Source organism: Rhincodon typus, chromosome 5, assembly GCF_021869965.1.
Source record: "Rhincodon typus isolate 14 chromosome 5, sRhiTyp1.1, whole genome shotgun sequence".
Lineage (NCBI taxonomy): Eukaryota > Metazoa > Chordata > Chondrichthyes > Orectolobiformes > Rhincodontidae > Rhincodon > Rhincodon typus.
The window spans coordinates 71373331-71395300 of record NC_063336.1 but is presented as its reverse complement, the minus strand read 5'-3'; the positions used below and the strand labels follow the sequence as shown (position 1 = coordinate 71395300).

At 41.7% G+C, this 21970-nt stretch overlaps 1 protein-coding gene across 1 annotated transcript in view; it reads right to left on the bottom strand.

The window, feature by feature from the left end:
* The window catches only part of msra (methionine sulfoxide reductase A), a 282237-nt gene extending 260668 nt beyond the window's left edge, over positions 1-21569 (bottom strand). The window contains exon 1 of the mRNA XM_048597063.1: positions 21487-21569. The gene's annotated coding sequence lies outside the window, so the exon portion shown is untranslated. The remainder of the gene's footprint in view (positions 1-21486) is intronic.
* Between the last annotated feature and the right edge of the window lie 401 nt (positions 21570-21970).

Here is a 21970-nt window from a genome sequence, read left to right as displayed (position 1 = left end):
TCTGCTCATCCACACTACCAAGAATCTTACCATTAGCCCAGTACTCTGTATTCCTGTTACTCCTTCCAAAGTGAATCACCTCACACTTTTCCGCATTAAACTCCATTTGCCACCTCTCAGCCCAGCTCTGCAGCTTATCTATGTCCTTCTGTAACCTGCAACATCCTTCTGCACTATCCACAACTCCACCGACTTTGGTGTCATCCGCAAATTTACTAACCCATCCTTCTACGCCCTCATCCAGGTCATTTATAAAAATGACAACAGCAGTGGCCCCAAAACAGATCCTTGAGGTACACCACTAGTAACTGAACTCCAGGATGAACATTTCCCATCAACCACCACCCTCTGTCTTCTTACAGCTAGCCAATTTCTGATCCAAACCGCTAAATCACCCTCAATCCCATGCCTCCGTATTTTCTGCAATAGCCTACCATGGGGAACCTTATCAAACGCTTTACTGAAATCCATATACACCACATCAACCACTTTACCCTCATCTACCTGATTTAGCCCCTCCCTCTTTTCCTACCTTTCCTTCTTAGAATAAAATATCCATTATTGTCACGTGTACTCCAGTACAGAAGGGCAGGAGTACAGTGAAAAGTTTTACAATGTCTCCTCTTATGGGTCCATCTTAGGTACAAGTGGAATAAAAAGAAGACGAGATGCATTACTTTATAGTGTTTAAAGGATAAGTTAGAAATAACACCTAGTCAAATGATTGACATTACTAGTCAGATTAAAAAAAAAATCCAAATAGCCATTACATTGCAGCAGCTAAGCACAGGGGCTTCCCCACATGTTCTAAACGCCCACACCAGATCCCCCGATCCAACAACTGTCCCCTATCCTCGCTAAGCCTCCAGTCCGCTATATAATGGCTCTCAGCTGCTCCAAGCTAAGTTCCAGGACTGCTTCCCCCCGCGCCAGCCTCCACCCAGGACTGCTTCTCCAGCATCGGTTGCTGCTCCAGGACTGTTACCTCTGCGTTGGCTGCTCCTCCAGATCTGCCTCCACCCTATCAGCTACTGCTCTGGACTGCTTCCAGACGCCAGCCGCTGCTTCAGGATTAACCTCTGGGGTTCGCCAGCTCCTCCATTCCCCTAACACAGAAGGGGGAAAGAAATGAAGAGAGAAAAAAAAAATTAAAAACAAAACAAGTGGAGCAGAGGAGCTCTGGCTGGAGCAACTTTGCTGCCATCTTGCCGGAAATCTTTCTGTTGTGGTTGCACTGTCCCTGGCGGGCAGTACTTGTAAATTTGTTTTAATTATTTGTTTAATTAGTCAAATGGGTCATTTGGTGGCGGATTTGTTTTAAAAAAAAGGACCAGCAGTCTTCTAACCATGGTGGGCAGTATTTGTTACTTGTTAATTGGGTGATTTGGTGATTGAGTTTATTTAAAGAAGAGTCAGGGTCTTCCATGGGAGAAGAGGGGGTTGCCGTCTGGACAAGGAAATGGTCCCAGAGGGAAAGGTGGGAACTGATGTTTTGATAACGGTGGCTCAGTGACTAGCACTGCAGCCTCACAGCGCCAGGGACCCGGGTTCGATTCCAGCCTCAGGCGACTGTCTGTGTGGAGTTTGCACATTCTCCCCGTGTCTGCGTGGGCTTCCTCCAGGTGCTCCGGTTTCCTCCCACAGTCCAAAGATGTGCAGCCTAGGTGGATTGGCCATGCTAAATTGCCCGTAGTGTTCAGGGGCGTGTGGGTTATAGGGGGATAGTCCAAGGGTCGGTGTGGACTTGTTGGGCCGAAGGGCCTGTTTCCACACTGTAGGGATTCTGTGATCTATGACCTATGATCAATAAAACTCTTGTAAATTTCTAAAAGTCTTTTTCTGCCCAATTCGACAAGTTTATATCGGTGTTAAACAACCATTATCGTTTGTTCAGATTCATGATTATCTTCATCCTCTTCCTCAGAATTTTCTTCACTGTGTGTCACTTGGACCATCCTCTCTCTCAACTTTGGGCAATTTGCCAGATAATGACTCTTTAAGTCACATTTGAAGCTCCTATTATCTGCTTGGGTTTGTACGTTCCTGGGATTAATTCAGCCTTTATTTCTGCTCCAATTCTGTCTTGTGCCATAATCTGCTAAATGCGCTTTCATCCTAATTCTATCTTTAATCTTTCCACTGTGCCAATACTTGTGTCCAATATCTACATCAGTTTGAATTCTGGTAATCACCAAGTTCTCTATCCTTTGTGTCACCTTTGAATATCCCATTTGTTCTACGAAATGACAACTTTCCCAGGAATCTTTTCCGAAGTAGCAGACATCTAATCCCTTCGAGTTTCCTTTTCCAAAACCCAATACAGTTAGAGGTAGTAGCTTGCTCAGAGGACGCACTCGAGCACAATTCAATAACTTAAATGCTAGCTCTGATCCAGGGAACCCAAACTAAATATCATTATTAATTCACACATTCTTTAAGTGTATGATATATTCTTCCTTATAATGACCATCTATTTCTTCAACTTGCCAAAACCTGATCTTACCTCATAGGTAGCGATAACACAGTGTGAAGCTGATGGAACACAGAGCAATGGGACACAGTAGACGTAAAGTTGGGAGCAATTGGATATAGAAGGAATTCTAGGACAGACTAGCAGGCAGAAAAGACATGAAGGACTAGAAAGCTAAACTGTATCTATTTTAATGAGAGGGGCTAACTGGTAAGGTGGGTGAATTTACAGCTTTGATCAGCACGTGGGAAAATGATTTGTTGCAATCATTGAGACATAGTTAAAGGAAGGGTAGGGCAGGCAGCTCAACATTCCAGGGTGTAGAAACTTCAGACATGATAGCGGTAATGTAGGAGAGGTAGCAGCACTGCAGTGTTCATAAAGAAAACCATCACTGCAGTAATGAGGGAGGATGTCTCAGAAGGTTACTCAAATGAGGCCATCTAGGTAGAGACTAGAAATAAAAAGAGGCCAATCACTGCTCGGATTGTACTACCATCAGAGGGAGATAGAGGAGCAGATATGTAGACAAATCACAGAGAGGCGTGAGAGAATGGGGTTATAGTAGGAGGGGATTTCAACATGTTAACATTAACTGGGATAGCCTCAGTGTACAAGTATTAGACATGATGGAATTTTTAAAGCTCATCCAAGAGACCTTTTTGTGCCAGTGTATAGGTAATCCTACTAGACATGGGGCAGTGCTAGACCTAATCCAAGGGAATGATGCCAGGCATGCCGCTGAATTATCATTGGGCAAATGTTTTGGGATAATGACCATTAATCTAAGTTTCAAATTCATTATGGAAAGAGATAAGAACAGTGCAGAAGTTGTAACTAAATTGGGGGAAGACGAATTTAAATATCATTAGGTAGGATCTAGCAAACATAGACTGGGAGCAGCTACTTGCAAGTAAGTCTACATTTGGAAAGTGGGAGTCTTTTAAAAGTAGTCTAGTGAGAGCTCACAGCCAGCATGCTCCTCTAAGAGTGAAGGGCAGAGGGAGCAAGTCCAGTGAACCCTGGATGTCAAGAGCTTGATAAAGAAAAAGAAAGAAGCCTATGTTAGGTACAGAGCAGTAAAAACAGAGGAGGCCCTTCAGGAGTAAAGAGAGTCTAGGGAGAGTGCTTAAAAAAGACAGTAAGGCAAAGAAGGGCCATGTAATATCTTTGGCAGATAGGATTAAGGAAAACCTCAAGGATTTTAGAAGTATTTTCAGAGCAAGAGAATTACCAGGGACAGAGTGGGGCCTGTTAGAGACAAAGGAGCTATTTGTGCGGGGAGCCAGAGGATGTCGGGGAGGTCTTAAATAAATATATCTCATCTGTATTCACCAAGGAGAAAGACACGGTGGCTGGAGATTTTAGTTGGGATGGTGACGTTCCAGAACATGTTATGATTAATAAGGAGGAGGTATTAGATGACGCAAAGGTGCATAAATCCCCAGGACCTTATGAGATATATCCCAGACTGCTTTGAGAGGCAAGGTTGTTGGCCCTGGCTGAGATATTTAATACTTCTCTGGCCAAAGGTGAAGTGCCGGATGATTGGAGTATAGCTAATGTGATTCCTTTTTACAAGAAGGGCAGCAGGGATATGCTAGATAATTATTCTGATGTCAGTGGTAGAGAAATTATTGGAAACAATTCTGAGGGATGGGATTCATTATTACTTGGAAAGGCAGGTATTGATCAGGAATAGTCAGTCTGCATTTGTTGGATGGAGATCCTGTCTGACTTGAGTTTGTTGAAAAGCAGACTAAATATATTCATTAGGGCAGTGCAGTTGATATGGTTTACATGGACTTCAATAAGGCTATGACAAGGTCCCACACGGAAGACTGGTTCAAAAGGTAAAAGTCCATGGATCCAAGGCAATTTGGAAAACTGAATCCTAAATTAGCTTGCAAATAGGAGGCAAAGGGTGATTCAGGAAGGTTGTTCTTTTGTGATTGGAAGCCGCGACCAGCAGTGTACCACACAGGCCAGCGTTGGAGCCCTTGCTGTTTGTTATGTACATTATTGGCTTAGATGTGAATGTAGAAGGTATAATTAGTAAGTTTGCAGATGATACAAAAATTGGTAATGTTGGTGACACTGCAGAGGATGGTCTTAGACTACAGTCCGATATTGAACAGCTAGCAAATTGGGCAGAGTCACGGCAGATGAAATTTAATCCTGATAAGTGGGAGGTAATGAATTTTGGGAGGTCTAATAGGGGAAGGATTTCCACAATGAATGGTAGATCCTTAGGGAGTACTGGGGAACAAAGTGACCTTGGTATACAAGTCCACAGATCCTCGAGGCTATCAACACAGGTAGATAGGGTAAAGAAGGCATGTGGGGTACTTGGTTTCATCAACTGGTACATAGATAGTAGGAGCAAGGAAATCTTGTTGCAACTTTATAAAACATTGGTTAGGCCTCAGATAGAATACTGTATACAGTTCTGATCATCACACGATTAGAAGGACGAGGATGTTGCCTGGTATGTAAAGTCTCCGTTATGAGAGAGACTGAATAAGCTGGGTTTGTTTTCCCTGGATCAGATGCATTGAGGTATATAAAATTATGAGAGGCATAGATAGAGTAGATCATGAGAATCTTTTCCCCATAGCAGATGAGTCAAAAATCAGAGGATATGAGTTCAAGGTGAGGAGTAAGTGGTTTAGAGGGAATCTCCAGAAAAAAAAATCTTGTGGTAGAAAATTGGAATGCACTGCCTTAGAGGGCGGTGGAGGCAGGTATCCTGGCAACATTTAAAAAGCACCTGAACGAGCAGTTAAAATGCCTGGAGGCTATGTATCAAGTGCAGGTATATGGGAATAGTATAGTTTGGTGTTTGTTGATCAGCATAGATATGGTGAGCTGAAGGGCCTGTTGCTGTGATGTATGACGCTCATATTGAAGGGTAATTATACCATGACAATTTAAATTTTGCTATTTTCCATAAGAGCTACGAAGATTGTAGTTTCTGCAACTCTTTTTCCTAGTCTTTAGCCAACCTTTACTTTTAGGCAACTATGATAATTCAGAAGGCCAGATGGTGAATAGTAAAACTGGAGTTAACCCTTACACGCTTCAACAGGAACTTACTTACACAGTTAGACACACTTTGTAATCCTTTAACCACAGGTTCGGTACACTGTAGGTATTTTCTCTTCAACCTGTTCAGAGATGATATTACACAACACTGGAGCAGATAGGGCTTGAACCCTGGCCTCGTGACTCAGAGGTAAGGACACTATCACTGCACTACAACAGTCCTACAACTCCAGTATATGTCTATTTAACGTGGCACAAGTGAATCCACAGTTAATGCCCATCATTTGCATACCATTAAAAAAAGTAATATATAATTAACATTTACCATGATTGACTACATAACCAGCTTTCCTAAATAAGTGGTAAGGTCAGAAATATCTTTTAACATTCATGCTATAAACTGATATCAGGGTCATCAACATTTATTAAATAACTGTACACCAATGAGCAAATTAAGGATGTAGTACGTGCAAGATCAACAATTTCAACTTCTTATATATAGCTAATTGGCACCAGTATGACAAGGTACTGCAATTTTGCAGAAAAGCAAGATTCCAACAGTTTGAAGGAGTCACTGATTGCATTCAGATGCCCATATACACTTTCTTTGCAATACTTCAACAAATACTTCAACAGAAAAGGAATCCATTCTGTCAGTGAACAATTTGTTTTCTGCTAAAAGTACAACATAATTCAAGTAAATGCCTGTTTTCCTTCAGTGTGGCCAGAATACCTTCATTCTAAGGCAGTCAGAGAATCGCAGAATTGTTACAACACAGGAGGAGGCCATTTGGTCCAACTTGTACATGCTGGCATTCTAAATAGTTATTATGAACTACCACCATGCTCCTGCCTCGTCGCCGCAACTCTGCACATAATTTGAATAGAAACAATTATTCAATCCCTCTGCAATGACTTAATTAAACCTAACTCCACAACACTTTCAAGTTGTACATTACAGAGATGAACCATTTGTGACAGTTTTCTCAAGCATCACATTTATTTTGCAAATCATTTTCTATCTGCGCCCCTCCTTCTCAATCCTTTTAACAGTTTCTCCCTATCTATACAGTTCAAGCCCTTTCGATTTTGGAAACTTTTATCAAATCTCCTCTTAGATTCTTCCCTTTATACAGAAAAATTCCAACTTTTCCAATCTATCATCATAACTAAAGTTACTCATTCGTGGAATTATTTTTGTAAATCTTTTATGCACTCTCTCCAATGGCTTCACATCTTTCCTAAAGTGTGGTGTAGAGAACAGCATTACCCTCATTGACCTTCAATCTCAATAAATGTGAGGTGATGCAGTTGGTAGATCAAACATGGCAAGGAAATACATAATGAATAGTAGGACATTGGGAAGGACCAAGGATCAGAGGGGACTTGGTGTGCATTCCAGTCTCTTAAGTTATAGGATAGCTGGATAAAATTGTTAAAAAATCACACTGTATACTTTCCTTTATTAGCCGAGGCTTAGAGTTTAAGAGAAGAGAGATTCTGCTGTAAGCGTGTACAATGTTGATCATGCCACAGCTAGAATATTGTGTGTAGTTTTGGAATCCACATTATAGGAGAGATGAGATGGCACTGAAGCTAGAGCAGAAGAGATTTACCAGGACGTCGTCTGGGCTGGACGGTTTCAATTATGAAGAGAAATTGGACAGACTGTGGTTGTTTCCTTAAAGCAGAGGAGATTGAGACGGATCATAATTGAGTTGTGTAAAATTATGAGCGGCATAGATAGAGTGGACAGGAAGAAACAATTTTTCCGTTTGATAGAGGGATCAAATACTGGGGGCCACAGATTTAAGGGGCAGGAAATTGAGGAAATGTGAGGAAAAACATTTTCACTAGTGTGGTGAAATCTGAAACTCACTGCTTGTAAGGGTGGTAGAGGCAGAAACACTCATTCAAGAAAGATTTAGATGTGCAAGGCTATGGGCCAAGTGCTGGAAAATGAGATTATAGTAGTTTGGTGGTTGTTTTTGACCAGCGGGGTCTCGACGGACTAAAGATCCTTTTTATGTAGATCTCAATGGTGCTTTCTGATAACTCCTCAAAATGTAAGATAATGAACCAGGTTTTTCCTTAAATCTATGCTAGATCTTCCTAATTAAACAACACTTTTAAACAGACTATCAATTCTAACCCAAATAATTGTTTCTAGATGCTTCTCCATCACTAAAGTTAAATGATTCGTCCATAGTTGCTTGGCTTACCCTCACAACTTTTTTCGAACAAGGCATAATGTTTGCAATTCTCCTGTCTAATAGACCTCCCCTGAGTTTCAGGAAGACTGAAAGATCATGGTCAGTGCCTTCACAATTTCCATTCTCACTTCCTACAAAATTCTTGGATGCATCTCATCCATTCCTTGTGCCTTTTCAACTTTACTACCAAGAGCTTTTCCCATAGCTCCTCCTTATTCATTTTAAACCCTTCTGACGATGGTTTCCTCCTTTGTTGACATGGCCTGAGCAGTACCTGCCTTGTAGGTAAAGACAGATACAAAGTATTCATGTCTCTGTTACATACTTAAATCCACTTTTTTGTCCCTGTTCAGCCCTATTCCTCCTTTTGCAATCATTTTTTGTGTATTATGTGCCAATAGAAGACTTTGGGGTTTTGGGTGCCAGTCTTTTCTCATAACACCTCTTCACTTTTCTTAGTTGCTGTTTCACCTTCCCTCTGAATCTTTTGCATTTGACTTGGCTCTCTCTTTTATGTTTTCTATCCAACACCTGTCATAAGTACACTATATCCAATCAATCAAGCCCTAGCATACCTGTTGATAGATTTTGTGTTTTGTTTGATTGTATCCTGTAATATAGTTTGATAAAGCTATTCAAGTACCATAACAGAGTGTGATGAAGAGTTAGTTGACTAAAGTGAACTCCTGGAAATGTGTTAGTGGCTTTCACTACCTTTTTCCTGCAATCACCATGCAATGATTTGTGAAGCTGGTGTTCACCGGCCTGTCAAAGCTCCTGACATTACCCCCAGATAGGGACCCTTAGTGTTCTGCAGTATACGAATCAACAGTGTTGACTTTTTTGTTTATTTTCCCTGACTGACTTTACCTAGCTATAATTCTATTACTCTTCTGTAGATACAGCAACCATTCTGTAATAGTTGAATGAATCTCCATTGTCTACAATGCCAATGCTAATGTTGTGGCTAGCCTTTGAGCAGTTGCATCAGGATGTACTACATTCAGCTTTTGCCCACATGTTTCAGGGAAGCTGTAGAATTATTGAATTAAGTTTAAAGGAGGTCTCTGAGCCAGATTCCTGAACTTAAATGATTGAGTAATAGTTTGCCCAGGCACTTTACTCCTTGGAGTAGAAGGATATGTTTAGGGATTTGCGAAGATCTTTATGGTTTCACATGAATGTAGAAAATTTAGAGGTAAGGAAGTCATTTGTCAAGCAAATTTAAAGACCTTGTAGAAGTTTATAAAATAGTGAGGGGTATAGATAGAGTTAATGGTAGTTGTCCTTTCCCTAGCATGGGGGAATTACAAGACTTGAGGGCACATTTTAAAGATGAGAGGAGAGAGTTTTAAAAAGACATGAGGGGTAAATCTTTCACATGGAGGAAGAGGGTGGGTACAAATATAACATTTAAAAGACATTTTGATAAGTAGATGAATAGGAAATTTGGAGGGATATGGGCTAGGAGCAGGCAAGTGGGGCTAATTTAGTTTGGGATTACGTTCGGCATGAACTGGTTGGACTGAAGGGTATCCGTGCTATATGACGCTATGACTATCCACACAGCAAATCTGGGAGTTTTTCTACACCTCATGTTCAAATGCAACAAGATCTGGACAATATTCAGTCTTGGGCTGACAAGTGGCAAGTAACATTTGTGCCACACAAATGCCAGGCTATGACCATCATCAATAACAGACAATCTAACCACTGCCCCTTGACATTCAACAGTGTTACCATTACTAAAGTCCCCCATTGTCAACATCCTGGGGGTTATCATTGACCAGAAACTCAACTGGACTCACCACATAAACACAGTGGCCGCAGGAACAAGTCACAGGCTAGGAATACTGCAGCGAGTAAGTCACCTCCTGACTCCTCAAAGCTTGTCCACCATCTACAAGGGACAAGTCAGAAGTGTGATAGGATACTCCCCAATTGCCTGGATGAGTGCAGCCCCAACAACACTCAAGAAGCTTGATACCATCCTGGACAAAGTAGCCCAGTTGATTGGCATTACATCCACAAGGATCCACTCCCTCCACTACTGACGCTCAGTAGTAGCAGTGTGTACTATCTACAAGACACACTTCAGAAATTCACCAAAGATCCTGAGACAGCACCTTTTAAAGCCATGACCAATTCCATCTAGAAGGACAAGGGCAGCAGATATATCGGAACACCACTACCTTCAAATGCCCCTTCAAGCCACTCACCAACCTTACTTGGAAATATAATCATTGTTCCTTCACTGTCGCTGGGTCAAAATCCTGGAATTCCCTCCCTAATGGCATCATGGGTCAACCCACAGCAGGTGGATTGCAGCAGTTCAAGAAGGCAGCTCACCACCACTTTCTCAAGGGCAACTAGGGACAGGCAATAAATGCTGGCCAGCCAGCGATGCCCACATCCCACAAAATGAATTTTAAAAATCTCTGATGCATACTGAATGAGGAAGTGTTAGAACTGATTATAAGGGAGGGTAATGAATGAGCACAATATCTGTAAAAAGCAGTTGTCAAATAGTTCAAAGGAAATTTTTAAAATTGGATAAGACCATCATACCATCATCCTTGAGCAGAGATATTAAATAAAACTTTTGCAGTCATCTTTACATTTGAATGTAAACGTGGAACAATTACTCAAAATAACTTCAGTCAAGAATTTGGTTTAGAAAGTAGCAGAACTCAAACTGGACTTGCCTTCTCAAAACATCCTTGCATTTCTAAGTCTTTACCGACGCTTTTAGTCACCCTTCATAATATCTCCTTATTTGTCAACATTCCAATTTTCCTTATAGACAGAGTATTTTTTAACGTTAAAGGTGCTCCATAATTAAAGGTTGACATAATTATGCCATTCTTGAGTCTCCACTTAATTCAGCTTGACAGTGTGAACACCAAGATATTGTTTTCCCTGGTTGGGAAATCTACATGGAAACATAGTCTTAAAGGAAGGGTGGACCATTTAAAACTGTGATAGAACATAGAACATGGAACAGTACAGCACAGTACAGGCCCTACGGCCCACAATGTTGTGTCAACCAATTATCCTACTAATATCAAACCACCCTGCATACCCTACATTTTACTATCCTCTATGTGCCTATCCAAGAGTCGCTTAAAAGTCTCTAAAGTATCTGACTCCACTACCGCTGCCAGCAGCGCATTCCACATGCCCACCACACTCTGTGCAAAGAACCTACCTCTGACATCTCGCCTATACTTTCCTCCAATCACCTCAAAATTATGCCCCCTCGTTAGAGTCATTTCCGCCCTGGGAAAAAGTCTCTGACTATCCACTCTATCAATGCCTCAAATATGACGAGTAATTTCTTCGCTTAAAGGGTTGTACGTTTTGAGATAACACAGTCTGGAGCTGGAGGAGCAAGGCAGGCCAGGCAGCATCAGAGGAGCAGGAAAGTTTCAGGTCAGTACCCTTCTTCAGAAATGGGGGAGGGGGTAGAGTGCTCTGAAATAAATAGAGAGAGGAGGGGTGGGGCTGGGGAAGATAGGTGGGATGGTGATAGATGAATGCAGGTAGGCAGTGGTAGGGATTGGTCAGTGAGGTGGGAGCAGCGGATAGGTGGGAGAGAAGATGGACAGGTTGTGTCAGGTCAAGGACAGGTCACACATTCAAGAGCACAATACCATCCCGTTAACTTCATAGCCTGCAGCATGTTAAAGCAAAAACGCTACATTTGTGAGGAAAACCTTAAATAAAAGCCTAAACCGTTGTTGTCCTGCACTGGATGTTTATGCTGAATATATTCAGCAGTGCTTAATGAGCTATTCAAGCATACAGCACAAAAAGAAGGATCTCAGAGATAGTAGGAACTGCTGATGCTGGAGAATTTGAGACAACAAGGTGCAGAGCTGGATGAACACAGCAGGCCAGGCAGTAGCAGAGGAGCAGGAAAGCTGACGTTTCAGGTCTGGACCCTCCTTCAGAAATGGAGGAGGGGAAGGAGACTCTGAAATAAATAGAGAGGGGGGGGGGAGGCGATGATGGAAGGTGGATAAAGGAGCAGATAGGTGGAGAGGAGACGGACAGGTCAAGGAGGCAGGGATGGAGCCAGTAAAGGTGAGTGCAGGTGGGGAGTTGGGATGGGGGTTGGTCAGTCGAGGGAAGGCGCACAGGTCAAGGAGGCGGGCTTGAGGCTGGTAGGTAGGAGGTGGGAGTGGGGTTGGTCAGTGAGGTGGGAGGAGTGGCTGGGTGGGAGAAAAGACGGACAGGTCAAGGAGGTGGGGAGAAGCTGGGCTGGTTTTGGGATGAGGTCAGGGATGGGGAGATTTTGAAGCTTGTGAAGTCCACATTGAGACCATTTGGCTACAGGGTTCCCAAGTGAAATATGAGGCGCTGTTCCTGGAGACTTCGGGTGGCATCGTTGTGGCACTGGAGGAGGCCTAGGATGGACCTGTCGTCCAAGGAGTGGGAGGGGGAGTTGAAGTGGTTCGCGACTGGGAGGCGAAGTCGTTTGTCACAAACTGAGCGTAGGTGTTCCACAAAGCAGTCTCCGAGCCTCCACTTGGTTTCCCCGATGTAGAGGAGGCCACAACGGGAACAGCAGACACAATATACCACATTAGCAGATATGCAGGTGAACATCTGTTTAATGTGGAAGGTTCTTTTGGGGCCTAGGATGGGGGTGAGGGTGGAGGTGTAGGGGCAGGTGTAGCACTTCCTGCGGTTGCAGGGAAGAGTGCCAGGGGTGATGGGGCTAGTGGGGAGTGTGGAGCGGACGAGGGAGTCACGGAGACAGCGGTCCCTCCGAAAGGCAGATAAGGGTGGGGAGGGAAGAATGTCCTTGGTAGTGGGGTCAGATTGCAGGTGGCAGAAGTGGCGGAGAATGATGCGTTGAATCCGGAGGTTGGTGGGGCGGTACGTGAGGACAAGGGGAATTCTGTCTTGTTGTTATTGCGGGGAGGGGGGTGTGAGGGATGAGTTGTGGGAAATGTGAGAGATGCGGTCAAGGGCGTCTTTGACCACTGTGGAGGGGAAATTGCAGTCCTTGAAAAACGAGGACATCTGGGATGTCCAGGACTGGAATGCTTCATCTCGGGAGCAGATGCAGTGGAGGTGAAGGAATTGGAAATAGGGAATGACATCCTTGCAGGAAGGTGGGTGAGAGGAGGTGTATTCTAGGTAGCTGTGGGAGTCGGTAGGCTTGAAATAGATATCGGTTTCCAGGTGGTTGCCAGAGATGGAAACAGAGAGGTCCAGGAAGGAGAGAGAGGAATTGGACATGGTCTTCCTCCGTTATTTCAATGGCTGTATCGGCGCCACCTCGTGGAGCTCGAACAGTTCATCCACTTCACTAACACCTTCCACCCCAGCCTAAGTTCACCTGGACCATCTGCTAATGTGGTATATTGTATCCGCTGTTGCCAACGTGGCCTCCTCTACATCAGGGAAACCAAGCAGAGGCTTGGAGACTGCTTTGTGGAACACCTACGCTCAGTTCGTGACAAACGACTTCACCTCCCAGTCACGAACCACTTCAACTCCCCCTCCCACTCCTTGGACGACATGTCCATCCTGGGCCTCCTCCAGTGCCACAATGATGCCACCTGAAGGCTCCAGGAAGAGCACATCATATTTCACTTGGGAACCCTGTAGCCAAATGGTCTCAATGTGGACTTCACAAGCTTCAAAATCTCCCCACCCAAAAACTCATCCCAAAATCAGCCCAGCTTGTCCCCGCCTCCTTGACTTGTCCATCCTTTCTCCCACCTATCCACTCCTCCCATCCCCACCTCCTACCTACCAGCCTCATCCCCGCCTCCTTGATCTGTCTGTCTTCCCTCAACTGACCAACCTCCATCTCAACTCCCGACCTACACTCACCTTTACTGGCTCCATCCCCGCCCCCTTGACCTGTCCGTCTCCTCTCCACCTATCTGCTCCTTTATCCACCTTCCATCATCACCTCCCCCACTCTCTCTATTTATTTCAGAGTCCCCTTTCCCTCCTCCATTTCTGAAGGAGCGTCCAGACCCGAAACATCAGCTTTCCTGCTCCTGTGATGCTGCCTGGCCTGATGTGTTCATCCAGCTCTACACCTTGTTATCACAAAAAAAGGATGCCTCTCATAAAGCTAATATCCATCACAGCCAATTAAATAAGAACTATCATTATTTGTTAATAGAATGTGCATCAAGTGAGAAATTCCCATTCCACATGCACTGGTGTCTTTACAGACTGGGAAATATTGGACCATTTTTAATACTACAGTATTCCTAATTTATTTACCAAACATTATTTGGTTAATAAAGAAATGTTACCTTGTTAAAAATACGTATATGTTCTTCTATGCTATACTAAATTCAATGAACCATTGTTACATCAGCTCCACGATACTGCACTTTTGCAACTCAAATTCTGTAATACGCATCACCACAAGAAGTGTTTGGTTTAACAGAGTGACAATTTAAAGTAAACAATCAGATTTAAAAGCTGTGTATACACTTTGTTACCATAAATACATCAAACTGATAGAAAGAATTAGTATTCAAAAAACATCCACTCAATGATTTGTTAAACTATACAGAGATAGATCATAGAAAATAACTGCAGGAGTCGGCCATTCAGCCCTTCGAGCCTGCACCATCATTCAATAAAGACACGACAATAGAACAATGAACTTTACGATGCAAGACCCAAGGATTTTGTTAAATTATTGTCACTTAGATTAATAAACCATTATAATTCCACATTCATTTCAGTTTTAAACTGACTATGCATTAAAAATGGCTTTACAGAAGGATCAAAAAGTGGAAGCTAAGTCACACCTGACCCCTTTTATCAGGCTCCTATCATTTGCTCCTGTTTATTTCACTCTCAAATGCAGAAACTGATGCTCAGTGATCACATGAACATATCCATGACATCATCTTGCTGACATAATTTTACAAAACGGATTCTGACACATGACAAACAAGAGAAGCTGAAAATATTTTTTAAAAATTAACCACTTAAATTGTTGCATAATGGTCACGTTTCTGAAATACTTTCAAAGCCATTGGTTTCTGAAAACAGTCAACAGTACCCTAAGAAGTAACCAATGTGCACAGATGAAGGATTCATTTCAAAAGCTATCAAATTTAAAAAGGATTGGTTTTTCAATCAAATCTCACTTCTACAGGATTCATCTCACTTGCTTCAAGGATCCAGATTTGAGATTTGTACAATGTTAAATGTTCAAAACTCACTTTAAGTTTCAAAAGCTTTTGTAAAATTGACTATGACCTTCAATTTAAAGATGCCACATCCCTTTTTAAAACCAATCCACCTAATTAAATTCCAGGTCAAAAAGCGATTTTTGGTCAGTTCAAATATATCACTTAGAGCAAACTGCTGGTAATGACTGAAAATGGTGAGGTTATGAGAATGATAAAAAAAAATGAAGGGAAACATGTTTATTATCATTTATAAATTTGGGTACAGGCCTAAAAGACTTCTTGTAAAACTCCATTGAGAAAAGGAAGCCACGTCTCCAACCAAATATTTCAGCCAACAATGCAACAGAGAAACATGTTTTTAAAAAGCACTTTGTCACAAGCTTTTCTTCAGCAAATTAAGTCAAATTCCTAAGCAGAAAATACTGCGCACATTGTCAATTTCAAAACTATCCGCATTCTATGACAAAGGAAAAAACAAATTGCATTGTTGGAATTTTTGACATGGATAAACGTTTATAACTGTCAGGCATAGTCATTTCAATTGTTGCTAGTATACTTTTGAGCTCAGACGCCATGCCAAACAGAAGAAATTCTTATTTTCACCCTGACTGTAATAATCCATCGCCATCCTTCCATGCAGCAGCTCTGAAATCCATCCAAGCTGTCTGACCTGCATCCATGAATGCAATGCAGCCACTATTTTTTTAAAAAAATCAATCACTATAGTAAAAGATTGCACATTCTCCTACAATAACAGTTATAAATGGACAGTTAGGTCACAATTAAATGGTCAGGCTAACCAGTCATTCCCCAAGCCCATGAAAACAAAAGTTCAAATCTGAAGTCCTGTGGCTGTATTTTGCCCCATGACGTTTCATTCCTTCGCAAAGGGGTTGTGGTGGAGAGTTAGGGGGTGGCGGATGGTGATAACAGGGAGGGGGGCTTGGTGGAGGAGGAGAAATACAACAACAGCCAGCAAACAAAGCAGGCTGTTTCAATTCAGCTGTGCCAAGTATTGCCTGCTTTTCTTTGCACTCTCTCAGCATGGCACCTTTCCCAAGCATCTCTGGCGATGCTCCAGCCAGTTCCAATCTGTCTAATCCAGCTCCCAAAAGGTACCTTCCTGGATCGTTTCGCAAACAAACAAGATCAACCGAACTGCCACCGGATTCTGGCAGAATTCAACCCTGCAGCTGCCAACTTCCTCACACGCTGCAATCTTTTTTTTAAACCGATCTGCTGTGCAACAACATGCCACTAAAAGTTTATTAAAGAAAGAGTTCACAAGCACTGTAAAGACAACGGAGTGCAAAGAACTCACACCTTCTCCTTCTCTCTCTTTCTCTCCCCCATATCTCACTGAAATGTCCACACGTGACACAAGCACCACCTGCAGCTTGGAAGACTTTGATGGCCAACCAGTGGACAGATTCCTTAATGCCAGCTCCTGTCTCTATCTTCAAAGAATGCCAGGTGATTTCAGATTGGCAAACCTCTCATGTTTATTTCATTAAAGAGCGCATGCATATTACTAAACTCCTGGCACACAGAATTGTAATGATCAATGTATCAGGACCTACCTCCAGCATTATCACAACTGGTTTTAACATTGAGTAAGTCAATTACGTATCTCGCATCAAGCTATAAAAGGTCACCAATATTCTGGTGAATTAATTTGTCAGCAACTCTGTTACTTTCTTTTTTATTTACATATACTTATTGCTTAGACTACAGTACCTGCTTTGCAATCTAATTTAAAATAAAATATTCACATGCATATTAAACCAAAACACAAATACAATTAACCAGTAAAATTGTTCATAAATTCAGGTTTTTGCTCTTTGTGATTTTTTTTGTTCATGGCATCTTTTGGAGACAGTGGCACTACAGTATACAAACTGTAGTAATAACTTAATACAGCAGCCTCTGCACTATAATGGGCAGCCACTGTACCAACTCAGAGAACCTGCAGCCAAAGTACAGTTGCACACAAAGGCATCTGTTCAAGTTACTTGAAGACACATAAGAAGTTTGTCTACTCTGGATATGAACAACAAATCAAAGGTTTGTGGCTGTTTCTAAACTGATGTTCTTGCACTAACAATATAAAAGGAAGTCAAACCAAAATCAGAAAAAAAGTTTCAATTCTGTTTCTGAAAATAAAGTTTAATATTTTAGAATATATAGTTAAAAAAACAAAATAAATTCATCACCCAGAAATTTAAGTAATTCCGCCATAAACCACATTTCCACTTTTAAAAAAATCTTGGTCACTTGCCAGAATCTTTCACTGAAGACAATTTTATTTTCCAAATATAAAATTGCAAAAATAGAAAATCTAATGCAACCCATTAACATTATTCCTTCCATGAATGATTCCTAGGGGGGAACTGCACACTTTAGTTTCCTAACAGATATTTCTCTCTGACTCCAAGGCAATTAGACAAGACTTCAATTACCTGCCTATTTTTTCAACCCCCATTATTTTTTTCTTGGACTGTTGTCTTCCACAGATAGTATTTCTAAGATCCCTTCTTAAAGTAATGTGGGATAAAAGTCAACTTCATCAGGCAAGTAAAACATCCAAGTACTGCACTCGGAACAGGAAATTCAACACTAACATTCAAAGGGAATTGGATAAATACTTGAAGGTCAATTTGCTACTACTATCTATATCAGCCATGTCAAAAGCTGAATTTTACTTTCAGTGGATTATCCATTTATACTTCCCTTTGTAATCCTCAAATCACAGGCAACAAAAGAAGAGACCTTCATGTCCCTGCCATTTCTTTGCTGGAGCAATCCAAAGTGAATCCCACTGCCCTGCTTTCAGCCATGTGGGAACAGACTGCATCCTAGTATAGCTCTCTGCATTAAAAAATTCTCCTAACTTCTCTCCTCATTCCCTTCATGAAAATTTTTAATTCATAAAACTGTCCTCTATTCTGAACAAGAGGAAATCATCTTTCTCTATTCATGAGCAAAAATCCCTCAAAATGTAAAAGTATCTTTTACAATGTCAGCAGCTGACAGTGAGACAGCAGAATTAGAACAAATAGAGAAACAAATTTGCTGAAGGTCTCTCTCTTTTTGTTTTAATTTTATAGTTTTAAATCACTTTTAGTTTTCATAGCACCTTTGGATGCACTTCCAGTGTGTACCTCCAGTCTCTCCTCAAAACCTTTTTGCTTATCCCGATAATCCTTCTTGTGTACACTCTCAATTATTTTGAGGTACTCAGTATAATCGTATCTCCAAAACAGCACAATACACCCTAATCTAGAATAAGATAATATGGCATCAAAAGGAGGTTGTTCAGCACATGACCCTGAGCCACCTCTTTGAAGGAGCTCTCCAAATACCGTAACTCCATGGCTCTACATGGCCAAGGAAACAAGGTGGAAAGTGGCTCTAGGTGAATTACTTCTTTACTTGACAGGTAAAACTAGTTTCTTCTTCTAAGTTGTAACCATTCTATGATTCAATATCCTTCCGGTCCTTTAACACCCATAGTCGTCCATCACCAGTACCTGTCCTAGAAAAAGCGCAAAGTTACCACAGGTGACAGCACAGTGATATACAGTCAAGAAGGATTGCCCCTAACATTAACTTCAGACTCATGGAGTCTCAGATAAGGAAATTTTCTGTTGATTACCATCTACCGCCTGCCCACCCCACCTGATGAATCAATACACCTCCATGTAAACATCACTTCAAAGAGGCATAAGGGTAGGAAGAGCGTACCCAGGTAGGAAATTTCCACATCCATCGTAAAGAGTGGTTCAGTAATCACTCGCCAGAAAAGTTCTGAATAACAAGCCTGCCAGACTGTGCTTGTGAATGAAGTGAGACATTCAGCACAAAGGGAAAAACAACTCAGACTCATCCTCACTAATACTGTCACAGATATATCTGTACATAACAGTACTGGAATGCATTACCATCACACAGTCCTTCTGGAGGTAAAGTTCTGTTTTCACATTGAGGGCACCCAACAATATGCTCTGTGCTTTTACCATTGTAATAAAGGGAATTGATTCAGAGCAGAAATTGGCATCCATGAATCCTTTAGGCCGTCGATGTTTGCAGAATTATATTCTATCAATCTTAACCTCACACCAGTGCACATCCCTCATTTTAACATTATCCATAGGTCAAGGACTAACAGGTGATTCAATGAGGAGTGTGAAAAGAGCATACCAGGAGTAGAATCAGGAATATCCTCATTTGGTGAAGTCACAACACAAGGCTACATGCACAGATAGTAAGAACTGCTGATGCTGGAGTCAGAGATTACACAGTGTGGAGCTGGAAGAACACAGCAGGCCAGGCAGCATCAGAGGAGTAGGAAAGTTGACGTTTTAGGTTGGGATCCTTCTTCGGAAAAAGGCTACATGCATGTTGAATAGCAAATGCAGCATCCATATACAAAGCTAAATAATCCTACAACCAGCAGATCTGTTCAAATTCTGGATTCCACAATTAAGGAAAGGGTGGGGGAAGGAGCCTCCATGAACATTTTTATACACAAGAATGGTGGAGACCAGGTATGTGAGTTTAAATGACAAAACAGAAGCATTCATAACCATTTTCATTTTAAAGGGCTGAGAGTAAAAGTGAAAATCCGTATTGTCCCAGAGGATGGGCTGCTCTCTCTCATTAGAGAGACAGCTGGTGGTCAACTCAATCGGAGGGTCACTGCGCCTCAGGTGAGTGGCAAAGTTAAGAAGGCAAGGCCTCATGGTGACATCAGAGGGTACAGAGCTTGAACCTGCTTTGCTGGCATCACTCACAAACAAGCAGATTATATAATCCAACTCAACCTCATGTTAAAGTCTTTGGCCAATTTGATTCACTTTTTATGATGCTGTAAAAATAATGACTGAGCGCATCGAATAGTGCAAAGGCTAAAGGGACCTAACAAAATCCCAACTGCAGAGCTGATAATCAATACTCCAGAACTCACGACACTCCTAGCACAGCTGTTCCACTACAGCTATTTCACTAGTATCTATCCAACAAAATGGAAAAATGGCCAGGTACATCAATCCAGTTCCCACAAAAAAAAACAGGATAAATCCAAACCAGCCACATTATCATAGAATCAGAGGATCCCTACAGTGTCTAAAGAGGCCCATTGAGTCTGCACTGACCATCCGAACAGTATCCTATCCACACCTGCACCATATTCCTGTAACCTCACATTTATTATAGCTAATCCACTTAACTTACACACTACAGACAATTTAGTAAGGCCAATCCACATAATCTGCACATCTTTGGACTGTTGGAGGAAACTGGAGTACCTAGTAGAAACCCACACAGATACAGAGAGAATATGCAAACTCCACACAGACTGCCACCCATGGTTGGAATCAAACCCTGGTCCCTCGTGCTGCGAGTTAGCAGCGCTAACCACGGAGCCAATGTGTCATCCATTAGTGTCAACATGCACTCAATCATCAGTAAATTCACAAAAGGGGTTGTTAACATCTTCGCCATCAGTTGTTGCATACACAGCAATAACCTGCTCATTGATGCTCAGTTTGGGTCCGGTCGGCACAACTCAACTCCAAGCCTTAAACAATTTTGATACGATCATTCACAAAAGAGCTAAACCTGAAAGTGAAAGTGACTGCTCTTAACAACAAGACAGCAGTTGACCGAGTATGGTATCACAGAATCCTAACAAAACAGAAGTCAGTGAGAAGCAGAGAAAAAACTCTGTTGTTTCAGTCATACCAAACACAAAGAAGATGGATGTGGTTGTTGGAGGTCAATCATCTCAACTCCAGGATATCTCTGCAGGAGCTCTTCAGGGTAGTATCCTAGGGCCAATCATCTTCACCTGCTTCAGCAGTGGCCTTCTCTCCATCATAAAGTCAAAAGTGGAGAAGCTCACAGTTGATTATGCCATGGCTATTTCCTTTTGTAATTACTCAGATACTTTAGCAGTCCCTTTCTCAGCAAAACTTGGATAACATTCATGTGACAAGTAACATTCACTCACACATGGGTTAGCCAATGAGAAATTCCAACAAAAGTCACTGTCTAGTCAACTTGCCTTGAAATTCAATAGCATTACAATCGCTAATTCGTCCACTACTAACATCTGAGACGTTACTAATAACTAGAAACAGAACTGGACTAGCCATATAAATACTGTGGCTATGGATGCAGATCGGAGGCAAGGGGTATATTTCCTGATTCCCAAGAACGGTCCACAAGGTGCGAGTTGGGGTGTAATGGAATACTCTCCATTTACCTGGATAACTGCAACTCTAAGGATATTCAAGCAGCTCAACAAAGCCTACAACAAAGCAGCCTGCTTGATTGGAATTACATCCAGCACTTTAACACATCACTGCCTCCACCACCAGTGCAAATGTAACTACAGCATGAAGTATCTATAAGATGCATTGCAGCAATTTACCAAAGCATTGTCAAAAGCCGCGATACTACCACCTAAAGAGACAAGAGCAGAAGAAGCACAGGAACAGTACCACTGAAATCTTCCCCCAAATCACACACCATCTGGACTTGGAAACAAGTCATAGTTGAGTGAAAACCTTACCCAATGGCACTGTGAGTGCACTTCCATCACGTGAATTACAGAAGCTCAAAAAGGATTGCTCATTATCACATTCTCCAGGAGAGTTAGGGATGAGCAATAAATACATATTCTGGTTAGCTTCATCAATATCTAATGAATGAATAAATAAAATTAACCAAGAGATTTGAGAATAAAACAAGATTTAGCATTTTACTTTCATAGTTTTCATAATGTTCCTACCACAGAAAAAATATTCTAAATAAACTCATCTGTAAATAATCAAAAATCAAATGATATTTTGGGTTATGTGAAAAGCAGAATTTAAATTCATCATATAGTTTTTATAAGGAAAGAAGCTGAAGAATCGGTGATAAAGAAGTCTCCCAATTTAAAATAAATTCCACTTACAATTCACTTTCTTTTGACTTGAAGACTGTGCAGAACAAAGGAAAAATATACAAAAGAATTGCAATTAAAACAGTTTTACATGACTTCCCTTGACATT